We start from the raw sequence: 26,365 nt of genomic DNA, 5'->3' as shown, positions 1-26,365 counted from the left end.
CTGCTTTTCTTTCCTATGGGGGCTATTTCTTTGTCTCCCCATGGTCTCTCTTCTCCGGGTGTCTGGTTATGTAGTTCTCTCTCTCTGGCGTTGATTTAAAGGTACAAAATACAACACAACCAGGCACAACACACAAGGCACTGAACAGAATTGTATTCACGATATTAATAACCTCCAATAAAGGTGACCACCAGAGAAAGACAAATTAGGGAATAGGAGAGGATGAGGAAGAGTAAAAAGAAAGAACAAAAACAAACAAACAAACAAAAAAGATTGTGAATCTGAACTTGGAAAAAGAGAAGAAAAAAAAGAAAAGAAAAAAAGTAAGAGAGACAAGAACGATACTAAGAGAGAAAAGGGGAACAAACTATATATATGTGGAGTAAACTCCAATAGAACAACCACTAATCCCAGCAAATTTCAGCAACACGAGCCTGAGGATTAATACAAACTGCAACACCAACTAATATCAAGTGACGCAAGGGAAAACAAAAGTAAAAAACAAACAAAAACAAAGCAAATAAAAGAACCAACCAAAAAACAAAAAGAATAATCAAAACAATCTCACAAGAAAGCATAAAAATTCAATCTAATCAACATTCAAGCAAACAACAACAAAAGGCCAGAGAGAAAAACAATTTTTTATGGTAGCATAGATAGAGGTATATATGGACTTGGAGCAGGGGGTTGGGAATTAGATATATAAGTAGGGTGAAATTTTAGCAGAGGATAGACTGAAAAAGTAGGGAAAATCTAAAGCCCGAAAGGGTTAAGGTAAACAGGAGACCAAAAAGGGGAAAGGGTAGGAGGAGAGTGATGGCATAATGTTAGCATTGAGATAGGGTAAAACGATTGTAAGGGAAAGATGCAAATAGAATGTAGGACACTAATCCCAAAATAAAAGAAAGAGAAAATCAAATGACATTTAAAAAAAAAAGTAAAATAATAGTAATAATAATGCTGATTGAAAATAAAAATGTAATAATTGAAAAGGTAAAAATCGACTGAGGAAAAAGAAAAAAAATTAGTTTCTTAAGTAAAAGATGCAAAAAATGAAAATAAAAAATTAGAATAAAAAATGAAATAAAATAATAAATTAAAAAAAGAATTTAAAATAAAAAATAGGAAGACTAAAATGTGCAGTAGCGGCTGTCATTCACTTCCTCTATTATTCTGTTTGGTACGCCTGTTTCCCAGTCTGGGCGGTATTTCAGTTCCCCCGTCGTTCCAGTGCTCCTCAGTGTTGTAAGCCAGTCCTGATTTTTAAGCCGGCCGTGTCTTAATTTCTGGTATTTATTTTTGATTACACCAGAGACAATTAGCGTTTCAGCCCCTGGGTGGCAGTGTTTCTGAATTGACTTCCAGGCCTCTCTAGCTTTTTTTTTTTTTCCCCCTCTATGGCACTCACTACTGGTTTGTGGAGGTGTGCGCCTCAGAGCTGCCTCTCCGATGGTCACACCCATCTGTGCTCCCCAGGTTTCGAAAAACAACTTTCCCCTGCAGTCTTTCAGGGTATTTCCCAACTGGGTTTTCCTATGTATTGGGCTTAGTAATCAGAGTCGGAAAGAGCCCAAGTATGCTGACAGTGGGTTTGCGCGCAAGACTAAGGAGCCTGCACTACTTTGAAAATTCTTAGTCTGACCCTCTTCGTCAGATTAAAATGAGTTGCTTTTTTTTTAATGAATCTTTATTGTTCAGATTACAATTGTTTCTCCTTTTCCCCCCCATATCTCCCACCACCCAGTTCCCACCCCCCCTCTGCCCTTACCTCCCCCCCCCACTGTCCTTATCCATAGGTGTATGATTTTTGTCCAGTCTCTTCCCATACCCCCCACACAGACACCCCTTTCCCCCTGAGAATTATCAATCCATTCCCATTCTATGCCTCTGATTCTATTAAGTTCACCAGTTTATTCTGTTCCTCAGATTTTTAATTCACTTTACTTTTAGATTCACTTGTTGATAGATATGTATTTGTTGTTCATAATTTTTATCTTTCTTCTTCTTTTTCCTCTTTTTAAAGAATACCTTTCAGCATTTCATATAATACTGGTTTGGTGGTTATGAACTCCTTTAGCTTTTTCTTATCTGTGAAGCTCTTTATCTGCCCTTCAATTCTGAATGATAGCTTTGCTGGGTAGAGTAGTCTTGGTTGTAGGTTCCTGCTATTCATCACTTTGAATATTTCTTGCCACTCCCGTCTGGCCTGCATGGTTTCTGTTGAGAAATTAGCTGATAATCGTATGGGAGCTCCCTTGTAGGTAACTAACTGTTTTTCTCTTGCTGCTTGTAAGATTCTCTCTTTGTCTTTTGCCCTTGGCATTTTAATTATGATGTGTCTTGGTGTGGTCCTCTTTGGATTCCTCTTGTTTGGGGTTCTGTGTGCTTCCTGGACTTGTAAGTCTATTTCTTTCATCAGGTGGGGGAAGTTTTCATTCATTATTTCTTCAAATAGGTTTTCAGCATCTTGCTCTCTCTCTTCTTCTGGCACCCCCATAATTCTGATGTTGGTTCGCTTGAAGTGGTCCCAGAGGCTTCTTACACTATCTTCAACTTTCTGAATTCTCTTCTCTTCATACTTCTCTGGAGCAGTGTCCTTTGCCTCTTTGTATTCCAAATCTTTGAGTTGATGCTTGCGATCCTCTAGTCTGCTGTTGGGTCTCTGTATAATATTTTTTATCTCAGTCAGTGTATGTTTAATTTCTAGTTGGTCCTTTTTCATATCTTCGAGGGTCTCATTGAATTTATCGGCCTTTTCCATGAAATTCTTGAAAAACCTTATAACCGTGGTTTTGAACTCTACGTCCAGTCGCTTGTTCTCCTCCATTTCTTTGGTTTGTGATCTGTTTCCTTGCCTCCTCATTTCGCTGCTTCCCTGAATTGGTAGGGTAGCTTTTTGTACTAGATGTCCTATTGGTTCAATGGGTCAGCCTCTCAGTTACTTGAGGTGGACACTCTTGGTGTACCCTTGTGTACTGTGTGCCCCCCAGCAGGAGCTACAGCAAGAACTAGTTTTCTCCTCCTTTGCTTGGGCGGTTTTGGAGCAGTCTGACTGGAGCTGCAGTTTATTTGGTTAAGCTGCCACAGAACAGGCCATTTATATGCAAAAGCCGCTGTGTGGAGCCTGGGCAGGTTTGTAGAATGTGCGGGGCGGGCCTCAGGGCGGGGCGGGATCTCAGGGCGTCCCTAGGCTGGGGCGTGGCCAACGGCAATGGCTGGCGTCAGCCTTCTCTGCCTTTCCACGTTTCCAAGTCCCTGCGCCCCGCGTTCCAGCACAGTAAAAGAATGATTGCTGGGAGCACCTCTGCAAAAAAGTCACTCTCACTTTCTGACCCGATGGCCGAGAGTCCAGCTTTTCCCCGTAGGTGTCTGGGTCCCCCGCGAGTCCCCAGAAACTGGGTTTCAGAGTGATCGGGAGCTTGTCTCCCTGCGGGTTGAAGAAAAACCGCGCGCCCAGTCGCCCGCCGCCAGCCTGATTCACGCGCCTCCGTACCTCAGCTTTTCAGCGTTTGTGCTCCTTTCTCTCCTTAGTTGTAAATCTTCCACTCAGCCAGCTTTCCCGTGGTTCTGGGTGGTAGACGTTTTGTCTTTTAGTTGTATTTTTGAAATTGTTGTTCGAGGCAGCAGATTAGTTGTTTAACCATGCCGCCATCTTGGTTCCTCCAATGAGTTGCTTTTAAGAGATCACTTCTGTTAGCAGCTCAGAGGACCCCCTTCCACATTCACGGGTCACGGCAGCTTCTACTGCCGCAGATTTTTGTAGGCACAGACCTCCCAGGTCCTGCCGGTCCTGCGGCTCGCGCGCTTCCCTCTCCCACCGTGGTGACGAGAAACCACACCTTATCCCAGGCGAAATCTGACCTTTCCGTGGTGCAGTGAAGAGTTCCTTTGAATCCGAATGTTTGCGCCGATAGGGGACCAGTGTTCTGGTGCTCACAGCTGTTCAGTGTTTGCAGTTGTCGTGGAAAGTCAGGCTTCAATAAAATCCTCCTTTCCTTGCAAGATGGCGAGGCCCCTGGTGAGCCCGCAGCTTCGGGAGGGGACCTAGCCCCTGTGGGTGCTGCACAGTCAGGGGAACCCTGCCTAGCAGTCCCCTGCCTTCTCCTGGAGTTTAGCTGTCCCTTACCTTGCCAACATACACTCCCCCTGCGAACCTCTGCCGCTCCTACTCTCCACCCCAGGACTAGACTCCTAACACGACTCTATTCAGCCGCCATTTTGAGCAGACTCCCATCTTTCCTTTAGTATCATTTTACTCTATCTCAACTCTACCTTTATGCCATCACTCTTTTCCTAACTTTTCCCCTTTTGGTGTCCTATTTCTCTTACCCTTTTCCTTCTTTAGATTTTCCCTATTCTTTCTTTTTACCCCCAGTTAAAATTTCACCCTACTTATATATTTAATTTCCAATCCCCTGCTCCAAGTCCATACACACCGGTCTCTTCTCTTTCTTAACTATCCAAAAAATTGTTTTTCTCTCTGTCTTTTGTTGTTGTTTGCTTGATTGTTGATTATATAGATTTTTTCTGCTTTTTTGTGTGAGATTGTTTTGCTTATTCTTTTTTTGTTTTGTTTGCTTTTTTTTTTTTTTTTTTTTGCTTCTCTTTTCCCTCGCCTCCCTTGATATTAGTTGTTGTTTGTAGTTTGTATTAATCTCCAGGTACTTGTTGCTGGCATTTGCTGGGATTAGTGGATGTTCTATTTGAGTTTACTCCCCATATATATATAGTTTTTCTCCTTTGCTTTCTTAGTCTCTTTCTTTTCTCTATTACTTTTTTTTCCCTTTTCCTAATTTCTTTTTGGCACTCCTATTTTTTCCTCTTCTTCTTTCTCTCCATTCCCCTAATTTGCCTTTCTCTGGTGGTCACCTTTATTTGGGGTTATTAATATTGTGAATACATTTCTGTTCAGTGCCTTGCGTGTTGTACCTGGTTGTGTTGTATTTTGTGCCTTTAAATCAATGCAGGAGAGGGAGAACTACATAACCAGACATCCAGAGAAGAGAGACCATGGGGAGACAATAAAAGAGCCAGCCTATGAAAGAAAAGCAGGGATCACCAGAAATAGAAGTAAACAAAATGGTGGCAAGCAACCTGTCAGAGAAAGAATTCAGAAAAATGGTCATAAGGTGGCTGAAAAAAATGGAAGACAAACTCGACAATATGGATAAGAACAAAGAGGAAATGAAGAAGAACCAAGAAGAAATGAAAGATGATATCGTTGCTGTAAGGAACTCAATAGAAAGCATCAAGAGTAGATTCGAAGATGCGAAGGACCGCATCAGTGAGCTAGAAGACAAGGTGGGGAAAAAGACACAAGTAGAGCAGCTTCTAGAAAAAAAATATAAAGCAGGAGGAGAGCCTAAGGGAACTTTGGGACAACACAAAACAAAACAACATCTGTATTATAGGGCTTCCAGAAGGAGAGGAAACAGAGCAAGGAATAGAAAACCTGTTTGTAGAAATAATGACAGAAAACTTCCCCGATATAGGGAAGAAAAAACCCACACAAATCCAAGAAGCTCACAGAGTCCCAAGCAAAATGAACCCCAGAAGACCAATGCAAAGGCATATTATAATTAAATTGGCAAACATCAACGACAAAGTAAGAATCTTAAAAGTGGCCAGAGAGAGACAGAAACTTACATACAAAGGAACCCCCATCAGACTAGCAACTGATATCTCAACAGAAACTCATCAGGCCAGAAGGGAATGGAATGAAATATACAAAGTCATGCAAAGGAAGGGTCAGAATCCAAGAATAGTGTACTGAGGAAGACTATCAATCAAAATTGAAGTGAAATCAGGAGCTTCACAGACAAAAAGGACTAAGGGAATTTAATACTACCAAACCAGCAATGCAAGAAATACTAAAGGGTCTGCTGTAAAAAGAAGAAATAGGTAGTGAAGAAGGAACACAGGGGTAAAGAATAAAAATGGTGACAAATAAGTACCTATCAATAATAACTTTAGCCGTAGCCAGTTTGGCTCAGTGGATAGAATCGTCGGCCTGCAGACTCAAGGGTCCCAAGTTCGATTCCGGTCAAGGGCATGTACCTTGGTTGTGGGCACATCCCCAGTAGGGGGTGTGCAAGAGGCAGCTGATCGATGTTTCTCTCTCATCGATGTTTCTAACTCTCTATCCCTCTCTCTTCCTCTCTGTAAAAAATCAATTAAAATATATATTTAAAAAATAATAACTTTAAATGTAAATGGATTAAATGCCCCAATCAAAAGACATAGGGTAATGGATTGGGTAAGAAAAAAAGACCCATATATCAGCTGTCTACAAGAAACCCATCTCAGAAAAAAAGACGCACACAGACTGAGGGTGAAGGGATGGAAAAACGTTTTTCAAGTGAATGGAAATGAAAAAACAGCTGCGGGAGCAATACTTATATCTGACAACTTAGATCTCAAAGTGAAGGACATAACAAGATATAAGGAAGGCCACTTAATAATAAAGGGAGCAATCCAACATGGAGAAATAACTCTGGTAAACATATACACACCCAATACAGGAGCACCCAAGTACATAAAACAACTCCTGGAGGATATCAAGGGAGAGATTGACAGAGATACACTCATAGTAGGAGACTTTAATATCTCACTATCACCATTGGACAAATCCTCTAAACAAAAAATCAGCAAAGAAACATCAATCCTAAATGACTCACTAGACCAGATGAAATTAATTGATATCTTCAGACTGTTTCACCCCAAAGCCACAGAATATACATTCTTCTCAAGTTAACATTGGTCACTTTCAAAGGTAGACCATATGTTGGGTCATAGGCAAAGTCTCTTCATATTCAAGAAGATAGAAATCATATCAAGCATCTTCTCAGATCACAGTGGCATAAAACTTTAAATGAATTACAATAAAACAATCCAAAGAAATCCAACACATGGAGACTAAACAGCATGCTAGTAAAGAATGACTTGGTTACCAGGGAGATCAAGGACGAAATAAAAAATATCATGGCAACAAATGAAAATGAAAACACAACAATCCAAAATCTATGGGAAACAGCAAAAGCAGCCTTGAGAGGGAAGTTCATAGCTCTACAAGCTTACTGAAAAAACAAGAAACAATGTTAATAAATTACCTAACTCTATAACTCAAAGAGTTAGAAAGAGAGCAACAAGAAAGGCCCAGTGTAAGCAGAATGTAGGAAATAATAGAGATCAGAGCAGAGATAAACGACATACAGACCAAAGAAACAATACATAAGATCAACAAAACCAAGAGCTGGTTCTTTGAAAAGATAAACAAGATTGATGAACCTCTAGCCAGGCTCACCAAGAGGCAAACAGAGAGGACCCAAATAAACAAAATCAGAAATGAAAGAGGTGAAATAACAACAGAACCCACCAAATTACAAAGGATTGTTAAAAAACACTATGAACAACTCTATTCCAACAAACTGGACAACCTGGAGAAAGTGGACATATTTCTAGAAAAATATAACCTTCCAAAACTCAATCAGGAAGAATCGAAACATCTCCATAGGCCAATAACTATGGAAGAACTTGAAGCAGTCATCAAAAAGCTTCTGGCAAACAAAAGCCCTGGGCCAGACGGCTTCACAGGGGAGTTTACCAAATATCCCAGGAAGAACTAAAACCTATCCTCCTCACACTATTCCAAAAAATTCAAGAGGAAGGAACACTTCCAGGCTCCTTCTATGAAGCCAGTATCACCCTAATACCAAAACCAGATAAAGACAACACAATGAAAGAGAATTACAGACCAATATCCCTCATGAACATAGATGCTAAAATCCTCAACAAAATTCTAGCAAATCGGATCCAGCAGTACATCAGAAAGATCATACACCATGATGAAGTAGGATTTATCCCAGGAATGCAAGGATGGTACAATATCCACAAATCAATAAACGTGATTCATCATATAAACAAATTGAGAGATAAAAATCACATAGTTATATCAATTGATGCAGAAAAATCATTTGACAAAATCCAACACCCTTTCTTGATAAAAACTCTCAACAAGGTGGGAATAGAAGGATCATACCTCTACATAATAAAAGCTATATATGATAAACCCACAGTTAACATCATACTCAGTGGGAAAAACTAAAACCATTTCCCCTAAGAACAGGAACAAGACAGGGATGCCCACTCTCACCACTCCTGTTTGACATAGTACTGGAAATATTAGCTATTGTGATGAGACAAGAAGAAGAAATAAAAGGCATCCAAATTGGAAAAGAAGAAATAAAGCTGTCCTTATTTGTATATGACATGATATTGTACATAAAAAACCCGAAAGACTAAATGAAAAAACTAATATACGTAATAAATGAATTCAGCAATGTAGCAGGATACAAACTTAACTCCAAGAAATCTATGGCATTTCTATACACCAATAGTGAACTTACAGAAAGAGAGACTAAAAAAGCAATCCCATTTACCATTGCACGAAAAAAATTAAGATACTTATCTAAGGAGGTAAAAGACCTATATGCAGAAAACTACAGGACACTTAAAAAAGAGATAGAGGAAGATGTAAACAGATGGAAGAACATACCATGTTCATGGATTGGTAGAATCAACATCATTAAAAACTCCATACTACCCAAAGCGATCTATAGATTCAATGCACTCCCCGTTAAAATACCAATGGCATATTTCACAGACCTAGAAAGAACTCTCCAAAAATTCATCTGGAATATAAAAAGACCCCGAATAGCCACAGCAATCCTGAGAAAGAAGAATAAAGTAGGTGGGATCTCAATACCAGATTTCAAGCTGTATTACATAGCCACTGTTCTCAAAACAGCCTGGTACTGGCACAAGAACAGACATATACACCAATGGAATAAAATAGAGAATCCAGATATCGACCCAAACACTATGCTCAATTAATATTTGACAAAGGAGGCATGAACATACAATGGAGTCAAGATAGTCTCTTCAACAAACGGTGTTGGGAAAATTGGACAGATACATGCAAAAAACTGAAACTAGACCACCAACTTACACCATACACAAAAATAAACTCAAATAGATACAGGACCTAAATATAAGATGGGAAACCATAAAAATACTAGAGGAATACACAGGCAGCAAAATCTCAGACATATGCCGAGAGAAATTCTTCACTGATTTTGCTCCTAGGGCAATGGAAGCTAAAGAGAAAATAAACAAATGGGAGTACATCAATATAAAAAGGTTTTTCACAGCAAAAGAAACCATCAACAAAACAACAAGAAAGCCCACTGTTTGGGACAACATATTTGCAAATGTTATCACTGATAAAGGTTTAATCTCCAACATCTACAGGCAACATATACAACTTAATAAAAGGAAGATAAATGATCCAATAAAAAAATGGGCAGCGGACCTAAATAGAATCTTTTCGAAAGAAGACAGAAGGAAGGCCAAGAGACACACGAAAACATGCTCAGAGTCACTTTTTCTAGGAATATGTCGATTTTGTTGAGGTTGTCCAGGAATTTGTTGAGGAAAAGAGTTGTTCATAGTATTTTTTTTTCTTACAATCGTTTGTATGTCGGTGGGTTCAGTTGTTACTTCACCTATTTCATTTCTGATTTTGTAAATTTGTGTCATTTCTCTTTGTTTCTTGGTGAGCCTGGCTAGATGTTCATCAATCTTGTTTATCCTTTCAAAGAACCAGCTCTTGATTTAATTGATCTTTTGTATAGTTTTTTTTTTTTGTCTCCATGTTTTTTATTTCTGCTCTGATCTATATTATCTCCTTCCTTCTGCTCACTCTGGGTTTTTCTTGTTGCTCTCTTTCTAATTCTTTAAGTTGCAAGGTTAGATATTTTATTACAATTGTTTTCTTGTTTTTTTGAGGTAGGCCTAAAGAGCTATGAACTTCCCTCTCAGGACTGCTTTCATTGTGTCCCATAGATTTTGGATTGTTGTGTTTTAATTGTCGTTTGTTGCCATGATGCTTTTTATTTCTTCTTTGATCTCTTTGGTAACCCAATCATTGTTTTATAGCATGCTATTTAGCCTCCAAGTGTTTGACTTTTTAAATTGTAGTTGATTTCTAATATTATGCCATTGTGGTCTGAGAAGATGCTTGATATATTTCAATCTTCTTGAATTTGAAGAGACTTTGCCTGTGTCCTAATATGTGGTCTATCTTTGAAAAAGACTCATGTGCACTTGAGAAGAATGTATATTCTGTTGTTTTGGGGTAAAATGTCTGAAGATGTCAATTATGTCCATCTGATCAAGTGAGTAATTTAGAATTGCTATTTCTTTGCTGATTTGTTTTGTTTGTTTAGAGAATATATCCAGTGGTGTCAGTGGGGTATTAATGTCCCCTACTATGATTGTATTTCTGTCAATCCCTCCCTTGATTTCTTCCAGAAGTTTTTTTTTTTTATGTATTTGGGTGCTCCTGTATTGGGTGCATATATGTTTACCAGAGTTATATCTTTTTGTTGAATTACTCCCTTTAGTATAATGAACTGGCCCTCCTTATCTATTGTTATGGTCTTTACTTTGAGATATAATTTTTCAGATATAAGTATTGCTACCCCAGTTTTTTTTTTCTCATTTCCATTTGCCTGAAAAATTTTTTTCCATCCCTTCACTCTCAATCTGTGTATCCTTTGTTCTGAGGTGGGTCTCTTGCAGACTGCATATATATGTGTCATGTTGTCTTATCCATTCAGCTACCCTACGTTTTTTGAATGGAGCATTTAATCCATTTATGTTTCATGTTATTATTGATAAGTACAGTTTGTCCTCATTTTTTTTCTTAAAATTTGTGTTTCTTCTTGTCTTTCTGTTTCTTCTTTTTACCGCAGTCCCTTTAGCTTTTCTTGCATTGCTGGCTTGGTACTAATAAACTCTTTTAGCCTTTTTTTTTGTCTGTGAAGCTCCTGATTCCACCTTCAATTTTGAATGATCGCCTTGCTGGGTATGGTATTCTTGGGTTCAGTCCCTTGCTTTACATCACTTTGTATATTTAATTCCATTCCCTTTTGGCTTGGTGTGTTTCTGTTGTGAAATAAGTTGATATTCTAATGGGAGATCCCTTGTAGGTAACTTTATGTTTCTCTCTGGCAGTCTTTAAGATTCTTACTTTGTCATTGATTTTGCCAGTTTAATTGTGATGTGTCTTGGTGTCAGTCTTTTTGGGTTCATTGTGTTTGGGACTCTATGTGCTTCTTGGACTTGTGTGTGTTTTTTTCTTGCCAACATCATGGAAGTTTTGTCCTCATTTCCTCAAACAGGTTTTCTATTCCTTGCTCTTCTTTCTCTCCTTCTGGTACCGCTATGATGTGGATGTTGTTTCGTTTTGTGTTGTCCCAAAGCTCCTTTAGACTCTTCTCCTGCTCTTTTTTTTTCCATTTCTTTATTGATTAAGGTGTCACATATTTGTCCTCATCCCCCCATTCCCATCCCACACCCCTCCCCACGGATGCCCCAACCCCCTGTTGAACTTAACCATTGGTTAGGCTCATATGCATGCACACAAGTCCTTTGGTTGATCTCTCCCCCTCCCCCCACGCTCCCCTATCCTCCCTCTGAGGCCCTATAGTCCGATCGATGCCTCCTTGTTTCTGGTTCTGTTCTTGTTCATCAGTCTATGTTGTTCATCATTTCCCCTAGATGAGCGAGATCATGTGTCACTAGAGATATACTTATATGAACTGAATGTGAGATGAGCAATAATAGTTATGCTGACAGGCAAATGAATCAGTCTGTAGTGAGTTTCTTTCTGGACCAACAGTTCTTTTGAGACCCAATATCAATGTCCACCAGTTCCTTATGTGTACATGTCGGCACTGACCCCTCAGCTCTGGATGGTGGACAAATGGTGGTAATGCAGGTCCAACTCCCTCTGGTTTGGTCTCGGCCGGACCCTCTCCTGCTCTTTAAGGTGTTTTTTCCCCCCAGTTTCTGCTGTGTCTCTATGTTTTTTTACCTTGTCTTCCAATTCACTGGTGCAGTCCTCATCCTCTTCTAATCTACTGATTATGCCTTCCATTGTGTTCTTTATTGCAGCTAGGCCATTCTTCATTTACTCTTGGTTTCTTTTCATGTTGGTGACATTCTCATTCAGCTCCTTATAATTCCTGTTGAGTTGTGTGTATTTGTCATCCAGCTTTTGAGCATCCTTATGATCATTACTCTGAGTTCTTTCTCTGACATGTTACTTGTCTCCATTTCATTTAATTCCATTTCTGGTGATTCCTCTTTTTCTTTCCTTTGGGGATTTTTTTTGGTCTATTTCTTTGCTGTTACATTTTAATTGTTTCTATGTCTCAGATACAACTGCTTTGCTATCCAGGTTCTTTTGGGGGTGGTGCTATGTAGTTGGTGATTTTTGGGACCCAGTGGTGTGGTCTCTTAGGTCTCCTGGGCTTGGTGATCTAGCTGAGCTCCCTACTTGAACTATTTGGGTTCTCTTGATGTTGTTGTGTCTTGAATATCAGTTTATTATTTGTGGATGAAATCTCATCATGGATTGGCAATGTGACTCACTCAGCTTCATTGTGCAAGCTGTTTTGGATGTGATTGTCATTCTGGTTCTTGTGGAAAGGATTGTCTGAGGTCTCACTTGTATGTGCTTATTGTGGGTTCCCAGAATCCACCGTCTGGGAGGAAGGAGTCTCAGGGCCTGAGGCTCAGGTACTGTGACTTTGGCCAGTGTTGTGTGATTCTTGCTAGATTAGTGTCACTCTGCAACTCACCCCCCAGTGGGTGAGGCAGTGGGTCTCTGGCCAAAGTGATTTCCCTCTCTGAATCACGAGGGGGTTCAGGATCCAGCAGCTGGGGATGTGGTACTCTTGGAGTCTGTGGCTGATACAATGTGACCTTGTCCATGGCAGCGATTCCGCAGTAACTCACCAAGGTGTCCAGATATAGGCAGCTTGGAGGGGGATGTCATGGATCCTGCTGAGGGAACTGTGCACCCTTGGTTGGAGAGGTACATGCCCAGTGGCAGCTCACAGAGGTGCCCAGGAGCTGTCTGCCAGGGCTGTATGCTCATGAGGCCCACTCGCTGGATTGGAGCAATTGTGGTCTGCCACTGGCCCTGTGTAGGGAGAAGTCCCAGTTTCTGTGTTGGGAGATGTGCAGTCCTGGTTGGATACGCATGCTCAGCGACTGCTTACAGAGGCATCCAGGAGCTGTCTGCTGGGGCAGTGGGCTCATGGGCCCATGTGCTGGAGGGAGCAGTGCTACCATGGGGATTGGATGCCAGTAGCTGGGGTTTTGCCTTGTGGCAGGTCAAAGAGGCACCCAGGGCTGTCTTACAGGGTAGTGGGCTCAGGTGGCTTCTGCCCTAAATCAGTTTGACTGCGGAGACTGGAGGTCAGTAGCCAAGGAGTGGGAAGTCCGTGTTTCTGCTGCTGGGGCCTTGCACCCTTGGTTGGTTACAAGTGTGCCTAGTGGCAGTTCACAGAGGCACCCGCAGTTGCCTGCCGGGGCGGCGGACTCAGGGGTACTGCATGCTGAAACCACGTGACAGCAGTGTCTGTGGGCAGGAAGCTTGGTAGGGGGAAGTTCAAATTGTTACTGCCTGAGCTGTTTTCCCTTGTTTGGATAAAAGTGTGCCCAGTGGGAGCTCAAAGAGGCACCCAGGAGCTGCCTGTAAGGGCAGTGGGCTCAGGAGGCCTGCATGCTGTAAAGGTGCAACTGTGGTGTCTGGAGGTCAGCAGCCAGGGAGGGGGAATTCCCAATTTTTGCTGCCTTGCGCCCTTGGTTGGATTCACTTGTACCCAGTGGGGGCTCTCTGAGGCACCTGGGAGCCGCCTGTCAGGGTGGCAGGGCTCAGGAGGCTGAAGCACTGGAAAGGCATGACTGCGGTGTCTGGCGGTAAGTAGCTCTGGAGGGGGAAGACTCAGATTTTGTTGCAGGGCCGTGCGCCCTTGTTTGGATAAGAGCATGCCCAGCAGGGGCTCACAGAGGCACCCAAGAGCAGCCTGTGGGGTGGTAGGCTTAGGAGGCCTGCATTCTGGAAAGGTGTGACTATGGTGTCAGGCGGTTAGCAGCTGTGGAGGGGGAAGACTCAATTTTTGCTTCTGGGGCCTTGCCCCCTTGGTTGGATTTGCCATGCCCAGAGTCGTCTTGCAGAGGAGCCTGGGGGCTATTTGCCAGGGCGGTGTACTCAGAGGGGCCCAAGCGCTGAAGCCGCGTGACCATGGTGTCTATGTGCAGGCAGGCGGGGAGGGAAAAGACCAAGTTTCTGTTGTTGGGGCCGTGCACCCTTGTTTGGATATGAGCACGCCCAGTGGGTGCTCACAGAGGCACCCAAGAGCTGCCTGTGGGGCGGTGGGCGGCTCAGGAGGCCTGTGCACTGGGAATGTGCAACTGAGGTGTCTGGAGGTTGGCAGTCAGGGAGGGGGAAGTTGCACTTACTGTTGTGGGAGCTGTGGACCCTTGGAGGTGGACATCTTAGGTCTGCAGGTCTGTGGGTGGGGCAGCAGGATTTTGGCTGGAGTGGCTGCACTATGACGGGCAGTGTCGAAGGCTGGGTGGTGGTGCTGACGATTTCCTAGAAGAGGCCGTTCTCCCCTTCAAGATGGCGTAGGCTCCATGCCCGAGCCCCACAACATAGGGAGTGCATGCGGTGGTGGTAGGTGCTCCCTGTCCAGGAGAGCCTGGTCTGCCAGCCTCTGATACTCCTGCCAGATTTAACTGTCTCTCCTTCACTCACACACACACCACACACATCCACAGACTCTCACCCCCTCACTCACTCACACCCTCTCCCTCACCTCCGTCCTGGCAGCCGCCATCTTCCAAATTGTGATTGGCTCTATTTTATTTTATTTATTTATTTGTTAAATTACTTTATTGATTAAGGTATCACATATTTGTCCTCACCCCCCCCCATTCCCATACCAAACCCCTCCACACGCATGCCCCCACCCCCTTGTCTGTGATCACTGGTTAGGCTCATATGCAAGCACACAAGTCCTTCGGTTGATCTTTCTCCCTTATCCCCACCCTCCCCTACCTTCCCTCTGAGGTCTGACAGTCTGATCAATGCTGTTCTTGTTCTTCAGTCTATGTTGTTCAGCATTTCCCCTAGATGAGTGAGCTCATGTGATACTAGGAATACACTTATAGGATCTGAAAATGAGACAAGCAATAATGGTTATGCTGAGAGGCAAATAAATCAGTCTATAGTGAGTTTCTTTCTGGGCCAACAGTTCTTTTGAGTTCCAATTTTTATGTCCAACAGTTCTTTATGTGTACATAACAGCAATGATATTTCAGTTCTGGATGGTGGACAAATGGTGGTAATGCAGGTCCGAACCTCTCTGGTTTGGTCCTGAGCAATCTGCAGTGACACACATCTGCTGACTGCTAGTATGGCAAGGTATCGTCAGCGTCTTCCATCTCTGGACTGTTTCTCTTCTGTCTTCATGGCTGGAGCACTCCTGTAAATTCCTCTCTATTGCAGGAATCCACCTAGTCTCGGAGTTGTTTTCTGAAAATATACAAACATATTCTCGACCAAAAGTTAATAAAGGAATATTTTCTATAAATTTGACTTGTGATCCTTTTTCATTTTTTGCCCAAACGATTTTCACTTGGCTTGTTTTGACACTATGTATGTTTTACCTGGGTGTCTTGCTGTTAGCATTACAAATGAAAGTTAATATTCTAAAGTAAAAATTTTTTAGATGGAATTTATTTACAGGATATTTTTCCTTACATGATATTCTTCTACTATCCCTCCTTTTTTGGTTTAAATATTAGAAGGCTTTTGGAAATTTTATGCTGTAAACTTGATAGCTTTTAAATTTTACTTTTTTGCACTAAAATGTGACTGTTTTAGGTTCATTATATGTTACACAATTTTACCAATAAAAATTTTAGTTAACACTTTAGGAACAGCTTTTTTGTTCAGTACAATTGATTTTTCTGGAATATTCACTTATTTTGATTGGCCAATTTAAATTAGTCTGAAAACTTGACTACTATTTTACTGTCAAATTTAATACTCTAACAACCATCTTATTTTACCCTGTAAATATTAGTGGAGAGGATTATTTGCCTTCTTGAGTAGGCCCTGAGCATTCCTGGTGCTAGGCTGGGTTTAGATATCAAAGACCCCAGTTCCCCACATCATGGGTGCAAGACATCTTCATCAAGTCTTGTTGCAGTGAGAGGGCATCTGCTGTCAGCCAAGTCTCTGTTACCTGGGTTCCGATTTGAGCTGTGCATGGGAAGCAAAGCAGCCATGGGGGCAGGAGACCTCCCTCAGCAGGGGTGAGGGTTCAGGCCCCTGCAAACTTGGGGAGGTGAAGGTCTGTGCCTCACCTCTGTTGACCCCCAAGTTGTCTCCTGATGGCCCCATTGCGACTGTGCCTGTCTTAGGTTGTTCTTTCCCTAAGGAATCTTACCCGTCTCTGGCTAACCAGCCATCCTCAGGGGCCAAGCAGGGTGATGTGAGGTTTAGTTCTGTTTCCTTGGTCACCTACGTCCCCATGGCCTCCATGCCCAGCACCTGCCTTGGGATCCCCTCGCCTGCTGGCAGGGTCCCAGCACTGATCACATATCTTGTGGAACCCAGGTTTCTTCTCCAAGGAGGCCCAGCTCACCCCACTGGGCGAGAGACAGATCCATGGTTCCAGCTATCACGAGGCTTCAACCTTGGCATGAACAGAAGCTCAGGCAACAGCTGTGGACAATTGGATTGTGAGAAGAGGGTCCCTCTTGGCCAAAAGGGCAAGAGGGGCCGTGATTGGCTCTATTTTAAAGTTCCAGTCCCTTTGGTAAAGTACTGATTTTGTTCATTAATTTGTTTTCTGAGTGCATTAAATTGCTTGTCTGTATTTTTTCACATAGCATTGAATGTTTTCAGAATAGTAATGTTGAATTCTCTGTCATTTATATCACAATTTCCATGTATTCCAGCTTGCTCTCTAGAGATTTTTTTGTTTTCTTTCTGTGCTTCCTCATTCCTGTGGTTATTTCTGGTATTTGCTGGTCTCCTCTGTCTAGGCATCTATGTATTGACCTTTCTATAACAGCTTTCTCTGAAGAGGTCTTTCTATTGTTTTCCAGTAGGTGGTGCTGAATCACAAGATTTTTACATCTGTTACCTCCCTGAGCTGACCTCCTTGGCTTTCATCACACAGTACAGCCACACTGCTTGGGGGTGGGGTCTGTTTTGCCCTCACCTTAATGGCAACCCTGAAACTCTGCCAAGTCCCCTCACATACCCCACCTGGGGATCAATGACAGAGGGAAACAGCAATTCTCCTGCAACAGCTCTTGGTTGCAGATAATGTGCTCCCCTACCTTACACCAAGAGTAACTGGAGGTGTTTTGGGAGTCTAATGGGCAGTGGGACTCTGTGGCTCCATGTCTTTGTTTGGAGCACAGGCCACCTGACAGGAGATAGCAGGGCAGAACTCATACACTGGGTTCTTGCTCAGGTGTCTCAGCTGGCTCAGTCACAGTTCACACTGCTCACCCTGCTGAAGAGCCAACAGAGGCTCTCCTGGCCCATGGAAGTGCCTGCTACCAGCAGTTTCCTCCCTTCTTTGGATGGAGCTGGTCAACAGTTCTCAGCTGCAACACTGCATCTGTGGCCACCTGAGCTTTCTTCCTTTCTTGTTCCCCATTTATTCCCAGTTGCCTATCTTCAGAAGCTTCAATGTTCAGGTCCTTCAGGCATGCTTCTATATTGAGTATGGAATCCATTGTTCAGTTAAAGTTGATTTACTTGTTGAAGTTTTAGTGGGAGATGCCAAGGGATCGCTCATACTACCATTCTTCTGATGTCACTCCCCCATGACTAATTTTATAACTAGAATTTTTTCTTCCTAATCCTCTTTTTCTTTTCTGTTCCTCCCTTCATTCTCTTATCCTCTGGCGACTATCAGTTTTTTCTTTGTATCTATGAGTTTGTTTCTGTTTAATTTTGGTTTTTGTTTGTTTTTTATATTTCACAAGTGAATTCATATGATATTTCTCTTTCTTTGTCCAACATATTTTACTTAACATTAATCTCTAGGTCCATCCATGTTGTTGCAAATGGCAATAATTAATTTTTTATTTCAGAGTAATATTCCATTATATAGCTCACATCTTCTTTACCCATTCATGTACTGATGGAGATCTAGGTTGTTTCAATACCTTGACTATTATAAATAATGCTGCAGTATATGCATAGAGATGCATATATCTTTTTGGATTAGTGTTTTTGTTTTCTTAGGATAAATATCCAAAAGTAGAATTGCTGGGACATACGGCAGTTCTATTTTTTATTTCTTAAAATATATTTTTATTGATTTCAAAGAGGAAGCGAGAGGGAAAGAGAGATAGAAACATCAATGATGAAAGAGAATCATTGATTGGATGCCTCCTGTATGCCCCCTACTGGGGATCAAGCCCACAACCCAGGCATATGCCCTTGACTGGAATCGAAACCTGGACCCTTCAGTCCGCAGGCCAACGCTCTATCCACTGAGCAAACCAGCTAGGGCAGTAGTTCTATTTTTAATTTTCAGAGTAATCTCCATACTGTTTTTTCATAGTGGATGCACTAATTTACAATTCCACCAACAGTGCACAAGGGTTCCCTTTTCTCTACATCCTCATCAATACTTATTACTTGTTATCTTTTTTATAATCGCCATTCTGAAAGGTGTGAGGTGATATCTCAACACAGTTTTGATTTTCATTTCCCTGATGGTTACTGTTGTTGAACACTTTTTCATGTGTTTGTATGGCTTCTTTGGAGAAATGGCCTCTATTTTTTAATTGGATTGTTTGTTGTTGGTTTTTTTTTTTGATGTTGAGTTTTATGACTTCTTAATATATTTTGGATATTAAACTCTTATAGGATGTATCATTTGAAAGTATCTTCTCCCATTATTAGTTGCTTTTTCTCAAGAGAACTTAAACTGAAATTTGTCAATTCTGCTGTTAGTGTCTTTGGTGTAGGTTTACATGATGTCTAACATTGTCTTTTGGTTTTCAAAGATCCATAATATCCATAACCTCTATAACTATAGTGAATCTTAATATCTTGACTCATTTTTTTTTGGTATCTATTTGAGCACCTATCAACATACATGGCAAATAGTGAGGGGTTAAACCAGCATTTGTTAACTTACTGATTTTTTTGAATATGTAGCTGTGTGTAAATAAGACTGAATTTAAAGTCAAAACACTGAGGTTACTGTCTTGTCTCTTTTTCTTTTTGGATGGGTGACCTTGGACAATCACTTTAGGGAGAATAATTATGCATATGTCATTTATAAACTGGGATTGGTTATCCTCAAGCTTTTTTTGAGAATTAAATGAGAAAATATATAGAAGTTCTTTGTAAATTATAAACCACTATATTTAAGGTGTTATGATTAATCCTTAGTGAATTTTGCTTTAATAGCATCTTAAATTCTTAATCTGACTAGATAGATTTGCTAGTGATTATTGGTTAATATAGGGAAATATATGCATGGGTGTTTTCTGTAAGAGTAAAAATAGTTCCTTTGAATTTAATTATGTGCTGGGTGTAAAGATGCACAGACCTTCAAAAGTCAGTCACATTATAATTCTAGGCTGCAATTCTTTTCATCCAATAAAATTTAAACTCTGTATAATTATAGCTAATAGTGTACTGACCTAAAGGGTCAGACAAACACTAGAGACAGTGGGACATAAAGGGATAAAAATAATATTAATACCAAAACATTAAACAAACATGAAATGGATCAATTCCCATCAAAGACCTAGATATTCCTGTTATCTGTTATTTATGTTTCTCTGAATCTCTGCATCTGTTGCTTATGCTCCTGTGTGGAGCAAGACATTTTAAGAATTGGCTGTTTGCAAGGCAAGCAAATAGAATTTTAGAATTTCTAAATTGGAAGAATATTTAGGGGTTAAATTGTTAAAGCATCTCACATAGATGGGGAAGGGATTTGTTAAAAGCTGCTCTTTTTTTTTTTAAGCAAAATTATCAGATTTTTGACTTTCAGCTTGTAGCTCTTTAAAAATGGAGCCTATAAGTCACTGTTCAACAAAAAGTACCATGTAAAAAAATCAGTTTGCTGGATTAGTTGTTAAGAATAAATATTCTTGGGTTCCATCTCAGATTTACTGAAACAGAATCTCAAAAGTAGTCCATGAGAACCTGCATTTTAGCAAGCTCTACAATTGTAATACACACTGATGTTGAAAAGTAGTGCTCTAGCCATTCTTTTTTTTAATTTTTGTTATTATTATTATTATTATTATTTTTATATGTGTCCTTATTCCCCCATTACCCCCCATCCCCAATTCGTGCCCCACCCCCCTGTTGTCTGTGTCCATTGATTAGGCTTCTTGCATGTACACAAGTCCCTTGGTTGATCTCTCCCCCTTTCTTCCACCGACCCCCCTCTTTCCCTGAGGTTTGAGGTTCTGATTGACGTCTCTCAGTCTCTGGATCTGTTGTTGTTCATCAGTCTATGCCGTTCATTATATCCCACAAATGAGTGAGCTCATGTGATATTTATCTTTCTCTGCTTGGCTTATTTCACTTAGCATAATGCTCTCCATCTCCATCCATGTTATTGCAAATGGTAAGAGCTCCTTCTTTTTTTACAGCAGTGTAGTATTCCATTGTGGAGATGTGTCAAAGTTTTATAATCCACTCATCTGCTGATGGGCATTTAGGCTGTTTCCAAATCTTAGCTATGGTGAATTGTGCTGCTATGAACATAGGGGTACATATATCCTTTCTGATTCATGTTTCTAGTTTCTTGGGATATATTCCTAGAAGTGGGATCACTGGGTCAAATGGGAGTTCCATTTTTAGATTTTTGAGGAAACTCCATAATGTTCTCCACAGTGGCTGTACCAGTCTGCATTCCCACCAGCAGTGCAAAAGAGTTTCTTTTTATCCGCATCCTCGCAAACACTTGTCGTTTGTTGATTTGTTGATGATAGCCATTCTGACAGGTGTAAGATGGTACCGCATTGTTGTTTTGATTTGCATCTCTCTGATGATTAGTGACTTTGAGCAGGTTTTCATATGTCTCTTGGCCTTCCTTCTGTCTTCTTTCGAAAAGTGTCTATTTAGATCAGTTGCCCATTTTTTGATTGGGTTGTTTATCTTCTTTTTGTTAAGTTGTATTAGTTCTCTGTAAACGTTGGAGATTAATCCCTTATCGTTGATATCATTGGCAAATATGTTCTCCCATGCAGTGGGCTTTCTTGTTGTTTTATTGATGGTTTCCTTTGCTGTGAAAAAGCTTTCTATTTTGATGTAGTCCCATTTGTTTATTTTCTCTTTAGCTTCCATTGCCCTAGGAGCAGTATCAGTGAAGAAGTTTTTTCAGCATATATCTGAGATTTTGCTGCCTGTGGATTCCTCTAGTATTGTTATGGTTTTCCATCTTATGTTTAAGTCCTGTATCCATTTTGAGTTTATTTTTGTGTATGGTGAAAGTTGGTGATCTAGTTTCATTTTTTTTGCATGTATCTGTCCAATTTTCCCAACACCATTTGTTGAAGAGACTGTCTTGACTCCATTGTATGTTCATTCCTCCTTTGTCAAATATTAATTGGGCATAGTAGTTTGAGTCGATTTCTGGGTTCTCTATTCTATTCCATTGATCTATGTGTCTGTTCTTGTGCCAGTACCAGGCTGTTTTAAGAACAGTGGCTTTGTAATACAGTTTGATACCTGGTATTGAGATCCCCCCTACTTTGTTCTTCTTTCTCAGGATTTCTGCAGCTATTCAGGGTCTTTTTTATTTCCTGATGCATTTTTGGAGAGTTCATTCTAGGTCTGTGAAATATGCCATTGGTATTTTAATGGGGAGTGCATTGAATCTATAGATTGCTTTGGGTAGTATGGGTATTTTGATGATGTTGATTCTACCAATCCATGAACATGTTATGTTCTTCCATCTCTTTATGTCTTCCTCTCTTTTTCTCAGTGTCGTGTAGTTTTCCACGTATAGGTCTTTTACTTCCTTAGTTAAGTTTATTCCTAGGTATCTCAATTTTTTTGGTGTGATGGTAAATGGAATTGCTTTTTTAGTCTCTCTTTCTGTAAGTTCACTATTCGTGAATAGAAATGCCATAGATTTCTTGGCATTAATTTTGTATCCTGCTACAATGCCAAATTCATTTATTAAGTCTAATAATTTTTTGATGGAGTCCTTAGGGTTTTCTATGTACAGTATTATGTCATCTGCAAATAAGGACAGATTTACTTCTTCTTTTCCAATTTGGATGCCTTTTATTTCTAATTCTTGTCTGATCGCAATGGCTAGTACTTACAGCACTATATTGAACAGGAGTGGTGAGAGTGGTCATCCCTGTCTTGTTCCTGTTCTTAGGGGAAATGGTTTTAGTTTTTGCCCATTGAGTATGATGTTGGCTGTAGGTTTGTCATATATGGCTTTTATTATGTTTAGGTATGATCCTTCTTTCCCACCTTGCTGAGAGTTTTTATCAAGAAAGTGTGTTGGATTTTGTCAAATGCTTTTCCTGCATTAATTGATATGTCTATATGATTTTTATCTCTCAATTTGTTTATGTGATGTATCACGTTTATTGATTTGTGAATATTGTACCATCCTTGCATCCCTAGGATAAATCCTACTTGGTCATGGTGTATGATCTTTCTGATGTACTGCTAGATCCTATTTGCTAGAATTTTGTTGAGGATTTTGGCATCTATGTTCATGAGGGTTATTGGCCTATAATTCTCTTTCATTGTGTTGTCTTTATCTGGTTTTGGTATTAGGGTGATGCTGGCTTCATAGAAGGAGCTTGGAAGTGTTCCTTCCTCTTGAATTTTTTGGAATACTAGTCTGAGGAGGATAGGTTTTAGTTCTTCCTTGAATGTTTGGTAAAACTCCCCCGTGAAGCCGTCAGGTCCTGGGCTTTTGTTTGCTGGAAGCTTTTTGATGACTACTTCAATTTCTTCCATAGATATCAGCCTATTGAGATTTTTAGAATCTTCCTGAGTAAGTTTTGGAAGGTTGTATTTTTCTAGGAATGTGTCCATTTCCTCCAGGTTGTCTAGTTTGTTAGAATAGAGTTGTTCATAGTATTTTTTAACAATCCCTTGTATTTCGGTTGAGTCTGTTGTTATTTCACCTCTTTCATTTCTGATTTCGTTTATGAGGGTCCTCTCCATTTGCCTCTTGGTGAGCCTGGATAGAGGTTCATCAATCTTGTTTATCCTTTCGGAGAACCACCTCTTGGTTTTGTTGATCTTTTGTATTTTTTTTTGTCTCTATTTCATTCATTTCTGCTCTGATCTTTATTATTTCCTTCATTCTGCTCACTGTAGGGTTTTCTTGTTGCTCTCTTTCTAATTCTTTGAGTTAGATGATTTATTACCATTTTTTCTTGTTTTTTTGAGGTATGCTTGTGGAGGTATAAACTTCCCTCTCAGGACTGCTTTCATTGTGTCCTATAGGATTTGCAATGTTGTGTTATTATTTTCCTTAGTCTCCAGGATGTTTTTAATTTCTTCTTTGATCTCAATGATAACCCAATAAATTTTTAGTAGCATGCTATTCAGCTTCCAAGTGTTTGGATTTTTTGGAATGTTTTTATAGCAGTTTATTTCTAATATTATGCCATTGTGGTCTGAGAAAATGCTTGATATAATTTCAATTTTTTGAATTTGGGGAGACTTTGCTTGTGACCCAATATGTGGTCTATTTTTGAAAATGACCCATGTGCACTTGAGAAGAACGTATATTCTCTGGCTTTGGGATAAAATGCTCTGAAGATGTCAATTGGGTCCATCTGATCTAGTGTGTCATTTTGAATTGCTGTTTCGTTGCTGATTTTTTTTGTAGAGGATTTATCCAGTGATGTCAGTGGTGTATTAAAGTCCCCTACTATGATTGTATTATTGTCGACCTCTCCCTTGATATCTTCCAGGAGATTTTTTATGTATTTGGGTTCTCCTGCATTGGTGCATATATGTTTACCAGAGTTATATCTTCTTGTTGAGTTGCTCCCTTTAGTATTATGTAGTGGCCTTCCTTATCTATTATTATGGTCTTTACTTTGAGGACTATTTTATCAGATATAAGTATCGCAACCCCAGCTTTTTTCTCATTTCCATTTGCCTGAAAAATGTTTTTCCATCCCTTCACTCTCAGTCTGTGTGAATCCTTTGCTCTGAGGTAGGTCTCTTGTAGACAGCAAATATATGGGTCATGTTTTCCTATCCATACAGCTACCCTATGTCTTTTGATTAGTGCATTTAATCCATTTACATTTAATGTTATTATTGACAAGTACATGTTTGTTGTCATATTTTTCCTTAGTGTTTGTGTTTCTTCTTGCCTTTCTCTTTCTTCTTTTTACAGCAGTCCCTTTAGCATTTCTTGCATTGCTGGCTTGGTAGTGATAAACTCTCTTAGACCTCTTTTGTCTGTGAAGCTCCTGATTACACCTTCAATTTTGAATGATAGCCTTGCTGGGTATTGTATTCTTGCATTCAGTCCCTTGCTTTGCATCACTTTGTATATTTCATTCCATTCCCTTCTGGCCTGGTGTGTTTCTGTAGAGAAATCAGTTGATATTCTAATAGCAGAGCCCTTGTAGGTAACTTTCTGTCTCTCTCTGGCAGCCTTTATGATTCTTACTTTGTCGTTGGTGTTCTCCAATTTAATTACGATGTGTCTTGGTGTCGGTCTTTTGGGGTTCAACTTGTTTGGGACTCTATGTACATCTTGGACTTGCATGGTTTTTTTTCTTGCCAATATCAGGGACGTTTTCTGTCATTATTTCTTCAATCTGTTTTTCTATTCCTTGTTTCTCTTCCTCTCCTTCTGGTATTCTATTAAGTGAATGTTGTTTTGTTTTGTGTTCTCTCAAAGCTCTCTTAGGCTCTCCTCTTGCTTTTTAAGTCTTCTTTCCAGTTGCTGCTGTGTTTGTGTGTTTTTTCCTACCTTGTCTTCTAATTCGCTGATGCAGTCCTCAGCCTCTTCTAGTCTACAGTTTAAGCTTTTCATTGTGTTCTTTATTGCAGCTATGTCGTTCTTCATCTCCTCTTGGTTCTTTTTTATGTTGGTGACATTCTCATTCAGCTCCTTATTATTCTCATTGAGTTGCGTGTATTTGTCATCCAGCCATTTAAACATCCTTATAACCATTACTCTGAATTCTTTCTCAGATAAGCTGCTAGCTTCAATTTCATTTAACTCCCTTTCTGGTGATTCCTCTTTTTCTTTCTTTTGGGATTGCTTTTTTGTCTTCCCATGTTTTCCTGTAATGTTATAGTTGTAGATCCACTTGCTTTGCTACCCAGGTTCTTTTGGGGATGGTGCTACTGGTGTAATCTCTCAGTTCTCCTGGGCTTGGTAATCTAGTGTAGCGCCCTACTTGAGCTATTTGTGTTCTCTTGATGTAGGCCTGTGAGTTTGACAGGCACAACTGCGGTGTCTAGAAGTCAGTAGCTGTGGAGGGGAGTATCCCAATTTTTGCTGTCTTGCACCCTTAGTTGAAATCACGTGTGCCCAGCAGGGACTCACAGTGGCACCCAGGAACCATCTTTTGGGAGAGCTCACAGTGGCTCCTGCTAGCGCCCTGTGGGTAGATGGGCTCAGGGTGCCTGCCTGTTGGAATTCGCATCTGTGGAGGTGTGTTTGCAGGCGCAGAGCTCTGATGCGCTCTGAGGGGTCCTGGCACTGAGGTTGAGCAGCTAGGGCGAATGTTGGCAGTTATTCAGGAAGAGAGGTTTCAGAATTTCTACTGCGGGGCAGCGTGTCCTTGTCTGTACAGAATCACACCCAGCAGGGGTTCAAAGCAGCTCCCCAGAGGACCCTGTGGATATATGTGCTCAGGCTGCCTGCCTTTTGGAAATGTGCACGTCTGTGGCAGTGAGTTTGCTGGCACAGAGCTCTGACACGCTTTGAGGGGCCCTGGCACTGAAGTTACCCTGCTGGGGTGTCTGTGCAGATGTCCAGGATGAGTGAATTCAGAATTTTTACTGCCAGTTGCTGTGCGTTCCTGTTTGTCCAAGATCACACCCTGCCAGGACTCACAGTAGCTCCCACAAGTGTCCTGTGGGTAGATGGGATCAGGGTGCCTGCCTGTTGGAAGTGTGCATGCAGACTTGCGTTGTGTTTGCCTGCACAGAGCTCTGAGACACTTTGAGCGGCTCTGGCACTGAAGTTAAACAGATAGGGTGTATGTGGGCAGTTATTCAGGAGAAAGGAGTTCAGAGTTTCTGCTGTGGGGTAGCGCGTCCTTGGCTGTACAGAATCACACCCAGCAGGGGCTCAAAGCAGCTCCCCAGAGGACCCTGTGGATATATTGGCTCAGCGTGCCTTCCCTTGTCTGTGGTGGTGAGTTTGCTGGTGCAGAGCTCTGACGCACTCTGAGGGGCCCTTGCACTGAAGTTGCACAGCTGGGG

This window comes from Cnephaeus nilssonii, assembly GCF_951640355.1.
Source record: "Cnephaeus nilssonii genome assembly, chromosome: X".
Classification (NCBI taxonomy): Eukaryota; Metazoa; Chordata; class Mammalia; order Chiroptera; family Vespertilionidae; genus Cnephaeus; species Cnephaeus nilssonii.
Note: the sequence above shows the minus strand (reverse complement) of the source record.